Source organism: Lygodium microphyllum, chromosome 15, assembly GCF_053477565.2.
Source record: "Lygodium microphyllum isolate KBCC chromosome 15, Lygodium_microphyllum_v1.1.10, whole genome shotgun sequence".
NCBI lineage: Eukaryota > Viridiplantae > Streptophyta > Polypodiopsida > Schizaeales > Lygodiaceae > Lygodium > Lygodium microphyllum.
The window spans coordinates 65,532,240-65,544,430 of NC_141149.1; the positions used below are offsets into that span (position 1 = coordinate 65,532,240).

A 12,191-nucleotide genomic window follows, 5' to 3' on the forward strand; every position below is an offset into this window, starting at 1 on the left:
CAACTGCCATTCCTCTCAATAGCCTCCAACTCAGCTTCCATAGCTTTCTTTCATGGGGCGGACTGTAAAGCCTCCTTCACGGAGGTGGGCTCTCGATCCTACATAACTCGGGACATCAAACAATAATTGGAGCACACAAGCTCCGAAGAATGCGCCTGGTGCCTCCGTGACCGCCGCGGACCATCCTGCGGTCCCCACTCCTCAGGAACCCCCTCGATCCCTGAATCACGGAGTGTGTCACGGGCCCAGCGAGGAGGAGGCCGAACCTCCCCTCGTCGTTCTCCATCAGTAGAAGACTCTGGAATGTCCACCGGTGGTAACTCCTCAGAAGGATCCGGTGGAACAGTAGACTCTGTGTCAAAAACAGAATCATAATCAAACGGCACAGGCTCCAGTGGAACTGTAGAAGGAGCCAAACTCTCCCCTGGATCTCCAAGAACGGGATGCTCCTCACCCGTTGAAGAAGCCGGAACCTCCACAAACCGCACATCACGGCTAGTATATACATCCCGCTTGACGGGATCATACAGTCGGTAGCCTTGGGACTGGGAGCTGTAGCCAACAAATACCTGTTTTCGGGAAGCCGCTTCAAATTTGTCACGGTGAGCCTTGGGAATGTGAACATAGGCATCACACCCAAAGACTCGAAAGTAAGAAACATCTGGCTTCGTCCCAAAATAAGCCTCAAATGGAGTCATCCCTTCCACGGCCGAAGTAGGGGATCGGTTAAGGATGTGGACTGCAGTAGCGACAGCCTCGGCCCACAGAACCTGAGGGGTCTGTCGGTGCTCCATCATGGTGCGCGCCATCTCGATCACACTGCGGTTCTTCCGTTCTAGAATACCATTTTCTTGAGGAGTATTGGTATTGGCAAACTCCTGGTGAATTCCTCTATCTGCACAAAACCGAGCAAATTCATTAGACACAAATTCACCTCCCTTGTCGGATCGCAAGGTCTTCAACTTCCGGCCTGATCGGTTCTCCTCAAAGAGAAGCCAATCCTTGAAGTGCGAGAAAGCTTCTGACTTTAGTGCCAAAAAATAGGCCCATGTCATCCTGCTGTAGTCATCCATGATCAGCATGACGTACGAGCTCCCACGCAGGGACTCATTCCTCATAGGGCCACATAGATCCGTAGATACTAGCTCCATCAGTGAAGTAGACCGCCGCGAAGCTGTGTGGGGAATGGCATCCCGATGCTGCTTCCCCCGTATGCAGGAGACACATGGCTGCTGGCTCACCACTATATCCGGCAACCCTCGAACAAGCTGTCCACGTGACGCCTTCCGAAGATAGTCATAGTTCAGGTGACCAAACCGAGCATGCCATAATTCAGACTGTGACTGTGAGGTAAGGAGAAGAGTAGAGAGGGCAGTGGAAGACTTCAGTTTGTAAATGCCGTTCTCCTCATATCCAGATGATAGAACCTTCCTCGATTCACGATCAAGGACTCGCACTGTAGAATTGTCAAACTCCACCAGAAGACCAAGGGAGCAAATCTTATGAACTGAAAGGAGATGGTACCCCAATCCTAGTACATGCAAAACCTCTGAGGTATGGGTGCCACCTCGTCCATCCGGAATAAGCTGCATCTTACCCCGACCTGCAATAGAAACTGAAGAGCTGTCTCCAATGAGAACCTGCCCACGCGAAGGTCGCAGCTGGGCAACACCATCTGATGAAGGAGTCATGTGCCGTGAGGCACCACTATCAATAATCCACTCTCGAGATTGGGAAGCCGCCATCGCAGCATCAGAAGCATTCGGTGAAGCGTCCTCAATGACAACTAAATGTAGAAATGCAGCTGATGAGGGTGCAGCCACCACTCCAGAATCCTTGGTTTCCTTCTTCTTGGTGTCCTTCGAGTCTTTGTCAGGGCAATCCTTCTTCCAATGGCCAGTCTTTCCACAAATATGGCATGTGGAGTCTTTGTCCTTGTCCTTCTCCTTGTCCTTCTTGGACTTGTTATCCCCCTTCTTCTTCTTTTGGTCCTTCCCCTTCTTCTGAGAGGCTTGACCTGTCAACGCCTCCGTCTTGGAAGCATTCTGTCCCTTTAGCTGTTCCTCTTGGTCCAAGACCATAGGAACCAACTCTTCCCACCGAAGAGTAGACTCTCGCCCCGAAGCAATAAGGGCAGAGTAAAATGTACCGAATCGTGGCGGCAACTGGGACAAGAGTGTAATCGCCATGTCTTCGGAGGAAATTGGCTTCCCCGCATTCTGAACCTGCATCTCTAGCTGCCTTAGCTTGTTAATGTGTTCCCTTAGCGAAGAAGACTTATTGACGGACAAGGTCCGCATCTGTACCTCCAAAGAAACCCTCTTCATCAGGGTCATCCGATTGTACATTTGATCAAGCTCCAGCCATATCTCACGAGCCACCGTCAAGTGCTCGATGTGAGCGATCACGGCTGTAGTGCATGATAGAAAGAGAAAGGATCGAATCTTGGCATTCAGTTTGTCCCAATGAGACTGGGCCCTGGCCAACTCCGCATGAGCATCGGAAGAGAGTTTGGACTCATCTCTTACCGAAGGCCGGTCAATATCTTCCTGTACCAACTCCACCAAATCATAGGACTCCAGAATGGCCAACATCATAACGCGCCAAATGCGGTAGTTGTCGCCGTCGAGCTTCTGATCTGTAGGAAGAGCCGGTAGGACAGGCACCTTCCGGTCCATAATCGCCTGGAACTCCAAGTCCATCTCTGTAGACATCTTCACCTGCAATGCCTTCTCAAACGCAAAAGCAGCCCCCTCTGACTGAGTAAACTCAGCCTGCTAAGGCTCTTCCGCGTCCCGAAGCTTCTTCACCCGCCGGAGGCGATGAAAAAGCAAAACCTGCACTTTTAGGTTGAAAACTCAAACTTTCTCCGCATCAAACAGCAGTAAACAGCAGCAAATCCACCACCTGTACTCCTTTCCTGTGCGCCCACACTCGTTTCAGCCTTGTTTCAAGGCGCAGCCCTCCTGTCTGCCCTTAAACGCAAAAAACGCAAATTTGTGTCGCGATGGAAACTCCTCTTCAGGTTGATTCTGCGCTCAATCAGCCCTCAAACACTGCTCTGATACCATGTCAGAGTGCAGCGGTGCGGAAGCGTAGGACTGAGAGAGAGAGAACGCAGAGAGAAAAGGGAGAGAAAGAGACAGTGTACAATGAAGATCTGCTGTATAAAGAATGCTGAATACAAAGATATACACGGGCGCAGTGCGCTGGACTGCGTGTCTCCACCTCGACGATGCGACCTGCTGTCCACCTCGAAGTCTGCTGCAGTCTGCACTGTCTGCTGTCTGAAATCTGTGAACAGAGACAGAAATCTGCACGGCACCGGTCTGTAATCTGCGACAGAGAATAGTGGCCAGACTGCTGAAAACGTCAGCAATAAATAGGCGAAAAATCACCTAGAACGGGGCGCCAAAATAGGGCGCAGCCTGGAATAAAATGGCTGCAGGCAGTCGGACTGCCACGTGGCAGTCCGACTGCTGCAGGTCCGACTGCTGCAGTCCGACTGGACTGCACCTGCCTGGCTGTGATCCTCTCTAACAGATTGAAGCTCAGTTGAGAGTGCAGTAGACAGTGTGCAGAGTGAAGCACAACACCCAATGCAATAGACTGAAAGAGTGTAAGCTGAAAGTACAAAGTACAACCCTTAAACCTTAGGGTTGTAGGGGGTGTTCACACCCAAACATGATAAGTACTCGTAAGTGTGTAACATAGGCACATACGAAAGAAGAGAATAAGTCAAGGGGAAAACACCTCTCGTACCGAGAGTAAAAAGTGCCCCAGTGTCCTACTAATCACGGACACTTCTTTGTGAGGATAGACGTGAGCGAAACCCAACAGGTATGTCTACCATTTTAGATTCTGTTAATGATGATTCCCCTTCTCCTATTGGTATGGATGATTTTCATTATGAAGGACATACGCAAAAAAAATTATGGTTTTTGAGTAATGAGAGAGACAGATATTTCTTTATGAACTCAAGACTAGGAAAGCAGTTGAAACAAGAAAATGTGAGTACTCCTTCCCTTTCCTTTCCTTCAAACAATTTTCCTTTCAAATATCAAAATGAAGTAGGTACATCTTCATCTTCATCATCATTATTTCAATTTGATGCATTTAATGGACAAAAGAAACCCACATTATTTCCCACATCTACATCTATCACAAATCCGTTTAATCTCCCTCCCATCCCACCCTCTTCTTCTGCCGCCACATCTATTTAGCCTCCATTAAGTGCACCGCATGTTGCCTCTCATGTAAGATCACATGTGTTTTATTCACCACACCGAGGAGTTCTTCAAGCTTAGGCATAGCCGTTAGGACCTCATCTCTTCCTCGGTTAGGTGGTGTTCCACCTTTTCCTCGTACACTTTCGGAATCATTGCAGCCTGGGTATTCCTCCTAATCTCTCCCGAGTGTGAATCAATTGTTGGTGCCACAATTTGCCTCCATGGCATTACCTAGTGGACCCTCTGGTCATTATACTATGTCCTAGCCAACATTTAGACAGGACTTATGTGTCCCAGTGCCTCCACCTCCACCGGCACCTTATGGAAATATTCATGTTCCAGTGCCTCCACATCGATCAGCACTCATTGGACACTCACAGCCTATTTTTGCATACCCACCTCTTTCCTCTCCTCCTCCTTATCAAACACCTCCACCACCACCATCTTCTCCTTCCACATCCATCTTACCCCACATTCCCAACAACTCATGGTTCTACCTCATCTTCCACAAAGCATGCATTCAATGACAAGACTCGTTTAACGAGTCAAACTTTACAACTTGGTCGAACTTGATGAGACATGTCCTTGACTCACAGAACCTATGGGATCTTGTGTAGGGATTGAAACCCCAACCCGATCCCGCACTTGTTCCATACGAGGCCTTCCACTAGGAATGCCTCCGCTATTGTCGAGCTGATGCAGGGCTTATTGCCTGAGTTTCATTCTCGGCTTTAGTATTTTGACTTAGTGTCAGAGCAATGGGCACACTTAACTAACTGCTATGTGGCTCGGGATAGGACACATCAAGTAAATCTTGACCATGAGCTTCAGAACTTTAAAATCTCTGACTAGGATGACTTGAAAGTCAAATTGGCTAAGTATCGGTGTCTCCTTGCCGAAATCTCCACTACAGGGTCCTAGGTCCTCTGACAATCAAGTCACATTGTTTCTTAACAAGCTGCTGTGTAAATATTTCAATTTTATGCAACAAGTGGTTTCTCTGCCCAATTTACCCACATTTTATGAGTTTGAATATCAGCTATTGTATTATGCACGGTTGTTCGATCAATTTCATATGAATAATCCCTCAGAGGGAGCTCTTATTGCTCATTCTCAAAAGGGCAACAAGGGAAGGGTAAACCAAATAAAATTTCAAATCGAAATCAAAATCAAAATCAAGCAAGGAAATCACAAGGAAACTCCTAGTCTCAACTCAAACCTGGATAATAGAATGTACCTAAGAAGAATAGGTATTGTCAACATTATCAAAAGACCAGCCATTTTGACGATGAGTGTCGATCAAAGGCAAGAGGCACACCACCAAAACCCAAGTCATAGACCCCCGCCCCTCAGTCACGCAACTCTCCTCAGGGGAGGCAGGGTAATGGCAAGGACCAATGGAAAGCTCAAACTCACACTCCCATTGGTCAACCATCTCAATCGACAACATTCTCAACACCAAAGGACTTGTCTAACTGGTCTACTGAGACCCACATCATCTCCATAGAGAGATCCAATGCGAGTCTCGTCCACATCTGTGAGTTGCCTCCCGATGAGATTACCGCAAAGGCTACTCATCACAACCAAGCACATTAGCACCTATTTGGATTGTGGACAGTGGAGCTACACATCCATGACTCCTATAGAGGACACCTTCCGTACCCAAGCCCCTACAACCAAGCCGGTCCGCATAAGAAACAACTCCTCGGTCAAGATCCAAGCTCAAGGTTGCGTCAGTTTTTCCACTAACAAGGGTTTGGATCTGGGTTCGCTAGACAATGTATACTATGTCCCTCAGCTTGGGGTGAACTTGTTATCTGTTCAACAACTTTGCTGGTTCGAGCAAGCAGTTTTCGTTACACTGACCACAATCGAGGTCCTTGACTCTCGGACTGGTTTAGTGATTGCTCACAATGAGGCACAACCTAATGTCATATACCACATGATCCATTTTCTTACCGAGCCAACAGCGGAGGGCTCCGTGTTCCATAGCTTCTAGGCATTAGCCACATCTCAGGAGCCTACAAACAATGAGCGTCTTTGGCATTTCCGCCTAGCATCTTGGCTATGACTCTCCTTTATAAGTTGTCTCGCCATGAGATGGTTGAGGGCCTCGTCGCCTGAAGCTAGCTTGAGATGTCTGTAGAGCATGTTAACTCGGGAAGCAAAACTGTACCCCATTTCCTCAATAGTCTACACACAGAGCTGAGGTGCCTCTTAGATTGATTTACGTTGATCTTTGTGGGCCCATGTCCACTGCTGCCTTGAACAACGCACTATACGTCTTTTTGATAGTGGATGATCATTCGAGATACATGTGGGTGTACTTCCTCAAGCATAAGTCCGATGCTTTCACATATTTCTCTACTTGGGTGCTGCTCGTTCATAACCAAACGGGTCGTCATGTTGGTTGCATGAGGAATGATAGAGGTGGTGAGTTCATCTCCCACGAGTTTTCCAAGTTTCTACAGTAGCATGCCATCTCTCACCAGCTCACCTCTACCAACTCTCCCTCTCAAAATGGATTCATAGAGCGTCGGAACCAGATAGTCGTGAAAATGGCACACTCTATGTTGTTCGCAATAGAGCTCCCTGAGCGCCTTTGGGTTGAGGCTACTAACACTGCAGTGTACATCCTCAACTGGTGTTCGACTGTTGCGGCTCTTCCTTAAAAGACCCTGTACAAGGCATTCTTTGGCTCTCAGCCTATCATATCCCACTTCAGAGTCTTTGGGTGTCGTGCATACACACACACCCCTGATGATAAAATAGTAAACTATCAGTATGTTGTAGGAAAACTTCTTTGGTTAATGTATACTAGGCCAGACTTAGCTTACTCAATCAGTATTTCATAGCACCTAGGTGTCACATTGGATTGCATATCTTTATGTATTGCGTTATGTACGGTGTACTTATTCTTATGGCCTCACTTATGGTTTTGATTTATATTTGCAGGGGTACACTGATTCTGATCGGGCAAGAGATCTTGATACCTAGCGTTCCCATGGCAGCTACCTCTTCACCTTGGGCATGGCTCCCATTTCTTGGTCCAGCTGTAAGCAAGAGACGGTGGTAGCTTCCACAACCAAGAATGAGTATAGGGCTCTCTTCGATGGCACCACCAAGGCCATCTACCTAAGGAGCTTACTAACACTCTCTTCGATGGCACCACCAAGGCCATCTACCTAAGGAGCTTACTAACGGTGCTTCACTTACCTTGTGACTCTTCCACCATTGTCTACTGCAACAACTAGAGTGCCATTGCTCTTACGGGCAATAATCCGATCATCACACCACGAACACAGCATGTGGGAATCCACTTTCACTTTTCCAGAGAGCACGTTAAGCTAGGCACTATCCGCCTGGAGTTTGTGTCTTCATCGGACAATTTCACAGACATTTTGACCAAAGTAGTCAAGCGGCCGGTTCTTCAATACCTTTTACCCAAGATCGGCTTGGATACACCCTCCTCTACTTCAAAATGACGAGAGGGTGCTTCCCTCTTGCTTTTCCTTCCAGTTTTAGAGGGGACGGCTACTTCTCTTGATAGTGACAATGATGATACTTACAGTTTTTAGACATTCATTCATTCATTTATTATTTTATATTGTACTTATGGACATTTATAACTTCATCCGCACTGTGAGGATGACATGATTATAAAAGGGCACTTGGACAAGTGAACAATTCCCTTGCAAGGGCACTGTCCAAGTAGCACCATTGCATTGCATTTAACATGAGCATGACATCTTGCATCTCCCTTTGCAATACCCCATGCATTGGCATTCTGTTCATGTAAACATGCATCTGTAAGCAATTATCCCTTTTCGGTCTTTTGGAGTAATGGACTCTGGATGCACCATATTCATGGCATTACACATGGCAATCTCCAAGGCAGTTCTCCCTGGCTTGCTTGCTTTGCTTGTCTTGCTCACTTCACATCTTTGTTATATTTGTGTCACCCATACCTTAGTCATTTTTCTTTTTCACCAACACCCACTAATAGTAGGGATAGTATGCTTATTTTTTGAAGGCCTTAGATCTAACCATCCCTTATCACTCTCCCATTCGGGACACAGATACCCAGTAGGACGAAAACTAATTTGAAACCCTCACTTAATGTTAAATCTATCAAAACTACAAAGCTCTTTTTTTTTTTAAATAAATTTTCCATAACTAATTCCATTCACCTTTGCAGGACTTGGTAGGCCACTGGGCAGCCGTCGTGCACCCTTTGTCCGATGCACTGGCCTCTCTAGGGTGATCACTTGGGCTCTCTTGGTAAGATAACCATCGTCTCTATAGTCTTAGTAGGCCACTGGGCAATCAACGCACACCCTTTGTCCGATACTCTGGTTTCTTTGGGGTAGCACACCTTGGGGTAAAAGATAAAGAAAAAAAAGAGCTTGGCTCGCCTACTTCTCATGGCACCATTGTTGGGTCTGAGAGGGGGTGTTGAGCTAAAAATGTATTACCTTCACTTAAACAGCCCCAAAACATGCTTAATTAAGAAAGAAACCTTGTTTATTTAAAAAGAAATGAGTTCCTAGAGAGTATCTGTATCCCATAAGCACAAACCCACTTGGGAGGGCCCAAACTTTCTATGAATAGGTATGTTGCCCTCCATTCAGCCTTAATCTCGTTTTTGCAGATTTCAAGTATTTCAACTTGCTGCCTACACCCCGTATGAGAGGACATCATGGTCCAAGCTGGCCATTGTTGTCTATAATAATCTGGCGTTTGTTTCCAACCTACCACACACTGTTCGAAGCTGATTTCGCCATGCTGACTAATGGTGCTGGTTTTTCCTACGTTTTTAGTTTTTCTCTCTCCTGCAGCCTACATTTGCTGTTTTCTCTCTCCTGCAACCTATGTTTTTAGTCTTTCTCTCTCCTACGCTGCCGTCTACATCAAATCTAGCCTTCCTTGGCTACGTTTGTTGGGGTTTCGACATCCAGAGACTGCTTGCTACGATTCGGGATCCTTGAGATACAGGAGTTCGAGACATGGTATTCATTTACTACATAGTGTGTTTTCTGCATGAGCATTGTATATTCAATAGTCATATCATTTCATTCATTCTCTATGTTCATTGTCTCTGAGTTACCCTAACCCTAACTAAGTTCTTCTATCAATCTGTGCTGTCATATGGTGTTATTTGTATTTCTATGTTAGGGTATTTCTTTACACTAGGCAGCCCATCAAGAGTAAAGAAAACACAAAAACGCAAGTATCTAATGTAGGGCTGATAAAGAGGGTGTAATCTGATGTAGATGGCGTGAATCTGCTACAAATGCACCCTCCATAAAGCAGCTAATGGCTGGGAACCATCGTCTAGGTGTTGAGGTGGTACCAAAAGCTAGGAAATACACAATAAAGATAAAGATGATCTATTGAACCAACCCAAGGAGGAGTGAAACCAGCAAACGCAGCAATGGAAATGATGAAACACGCCGCCAGGTAGAAAACGCAGGTTAGATATCTCCTCTAGCAAGGCAACAACTGGGCAATGGCCAACTGAATCAAGATGACAACAAATCAACTACAAAAGGTAACACACGAGCCACCCCCACAAGAAGCATCCACCAGGCCTTGGAGAGGTGAAGGAGCAATTGGTGAAGAGGGAGACTGATTGAAGAATGAGACAGTGAAGTGTGTCCTACTTATAGGCACATGAGTCACTAAACTATCTAGGGTGCCACCCCGACTCTCTCAGGTAGCGCCCAAGCACTAATAAACAATAAACATAGAGCCTTTTTGAGGTTGTAAATGGAAACCAAAATAGAAATTAATGGAATACAATGAACTTAATGAATTTGGTATCTCAACATAGCCACCAAGTCATGGTTGAAACATCCAAGGCCCTGACCTAGGTGGAATCCATAGATCCTCAGTATCAATAGGAAAGATGGCAGCTTGATGTCAACCACGTGGTGTTTATCTTTCATGAATGGGGATGGTGATATCTCAAGCTTCAAATCAGAGGCTGAAACAGTTCAAGAAGGTGAGCTCTACATAAAATTTTGGTTTCACCAAGGATACCATAGTTGCATGGAAACACATTTTCCAAGGTAGGACATATGAAACAAGTCAGACACCTTTCTTACCGTTTTGAGACGTTTCTTATACATCAAAAAAGAGTTAGTGGCTGGAAAGTGATGTTTTGGCCCAAAAAAGTGTGCCCTATCTTGAAAGCACCTTTTTCCCTTATGAAAGGGCCTGAAAGTGGCGTTTTCCTCCTTGCAATCGTGCCTTCTACTTGAAACCTTAGGATTCATGAATCATGACAGACTACAGATTGTTATAGTTTGCACTCTACAAACTTATGAGGAGCTTATGATGCCTCTTCTAGCTATAACATACAACAGCTCATACTCGTAATGCAGCTTGCAGAAGTGTTGCTGTGGCTACTAATGAGGATCTACTTGAGAGCTTCAACTCTAGCAACAAGAGTGACAAGGAGGATGAAGAGATTGAGGATAGTGAGAAGGACATTCAGCATGAGTCATGACTCATGATACATTCTCTAGGACTTAGGATTGAATTTTCGTAGTTACCATAATCCATTCATGTATTGAATATTTGACAAGATTCATAAGCCTTTGGACTTGTCTGACACTTTGTTACTCCTATGATTTTATTCATATTTGCTACTTTCATCCTTGCTTTAAAATGGTAATTAATGTTTCCTTTTAAATATTATGCTGACAATAGTTGATAATGATGTTAATAGTTATAAACTAAAATGTGATTTTGAAATGGTCAATAATGCCTATTTTCTTGAAGGTTTGGCATTGTTTGCATGCTTATAGTGTACAACTTGATCATTGGCCATATAAACAATGGATAGGTAGGATTATTTCTTTGAGTATTTCATGCATATGGATTCCATAACCCTTTTTTTTTTACTATGTAGGTAACAAACGTTTTTCAGATGTTTCCTAAAAATTAATCATCTAGGAATCTTGTTTGAAACCCGTTTCCTACTCTGCTGTTTCCAAAACTCCTGGCTACTATGAGGGATACCTAACATAAGACCAGCAGGCCTATGCTAAGGTGAAGGACAAGGCAAGGACTGTCAATAAAGATGATCAGTCACTGATGAGACCAGCAGGATGGACTAGAAACTTCCAACACTAGCAGATTCTGTGGACATGAAGGCAGATTGCTTGTGGGCCAAGTGGTATCAGAAAAAATGGCATGGGGTAGTCAGCAAGGCCAGGCACCTGGCTGCAGTCCAGTAACTGCCCATGGTGTCAGGTTGATTAAAGGTACAACTAACAGGTGGTTTGCAGGTCCACTGCCCGGTGGCTGCCAAGCTGGACCAGCTGGCCAAAAGCTGCCTACTTTCTTCCTATGAAAGGGGGGTTCCTCAACCATTTAGCATATTAACTGGAAACTCTTACTTTCCAATCAGCCTCCTGTAGTTCTCACTCTAGTGCACTAGTTCTTAGGCAATCTAGTTAGTAGGCCTATTGGGAGCCAATCATCTAAGGAGATGCGTCTGTATCATAAGCGTACCAAGGTGCATGTGTCAGGTACAACCATGTTAACGGTGAATCGTCTAAGGAGATGCTGTCTGTATCATAAGCGTACCAAGGTGCATGTGTCAGGTACAACCATGGTAACCATGAATCACTACTGCCCAATAATTTAAAAGAGTCTCCTGAATGTTGTTTGTCAACAAAACATTAATTAGTTGAAATGTCATCCTACTGTTCAGAATGCCCTTCTACTTCCAGGCTGAAAATTAATGAGCTGAGACTTCTGAGTGACCACATGCAATATCATCAGTTAAAGTTCAATGGAAGATGGTTGATGAGACTGGCATTGACTTGCTACTACTATTCTCGAAACTCCAAACTGACTTTTATTAATGTGATGCTAGAAAAGACTACATTTGTTGTCTTTGTGCCTCATGAACCAAATGGTAAATGTATAAACATACATAAGGTTGGAGAT

At 45.2% G+C, this 12,191-nt stretch overlaps 1 protein-coding gene across 2 annotated transcripts in view; it reads right to left on the minus strand.

Moving 5' to 3' along the window:
* Positions 1–12,191, minus strand: part of LOC148024620 (uncharacterized) — a 164,352-nt gene that overhangs the window by 100,878 nt on the left and 51,283 nt on the right. The window lies entirely within an intron of this gene.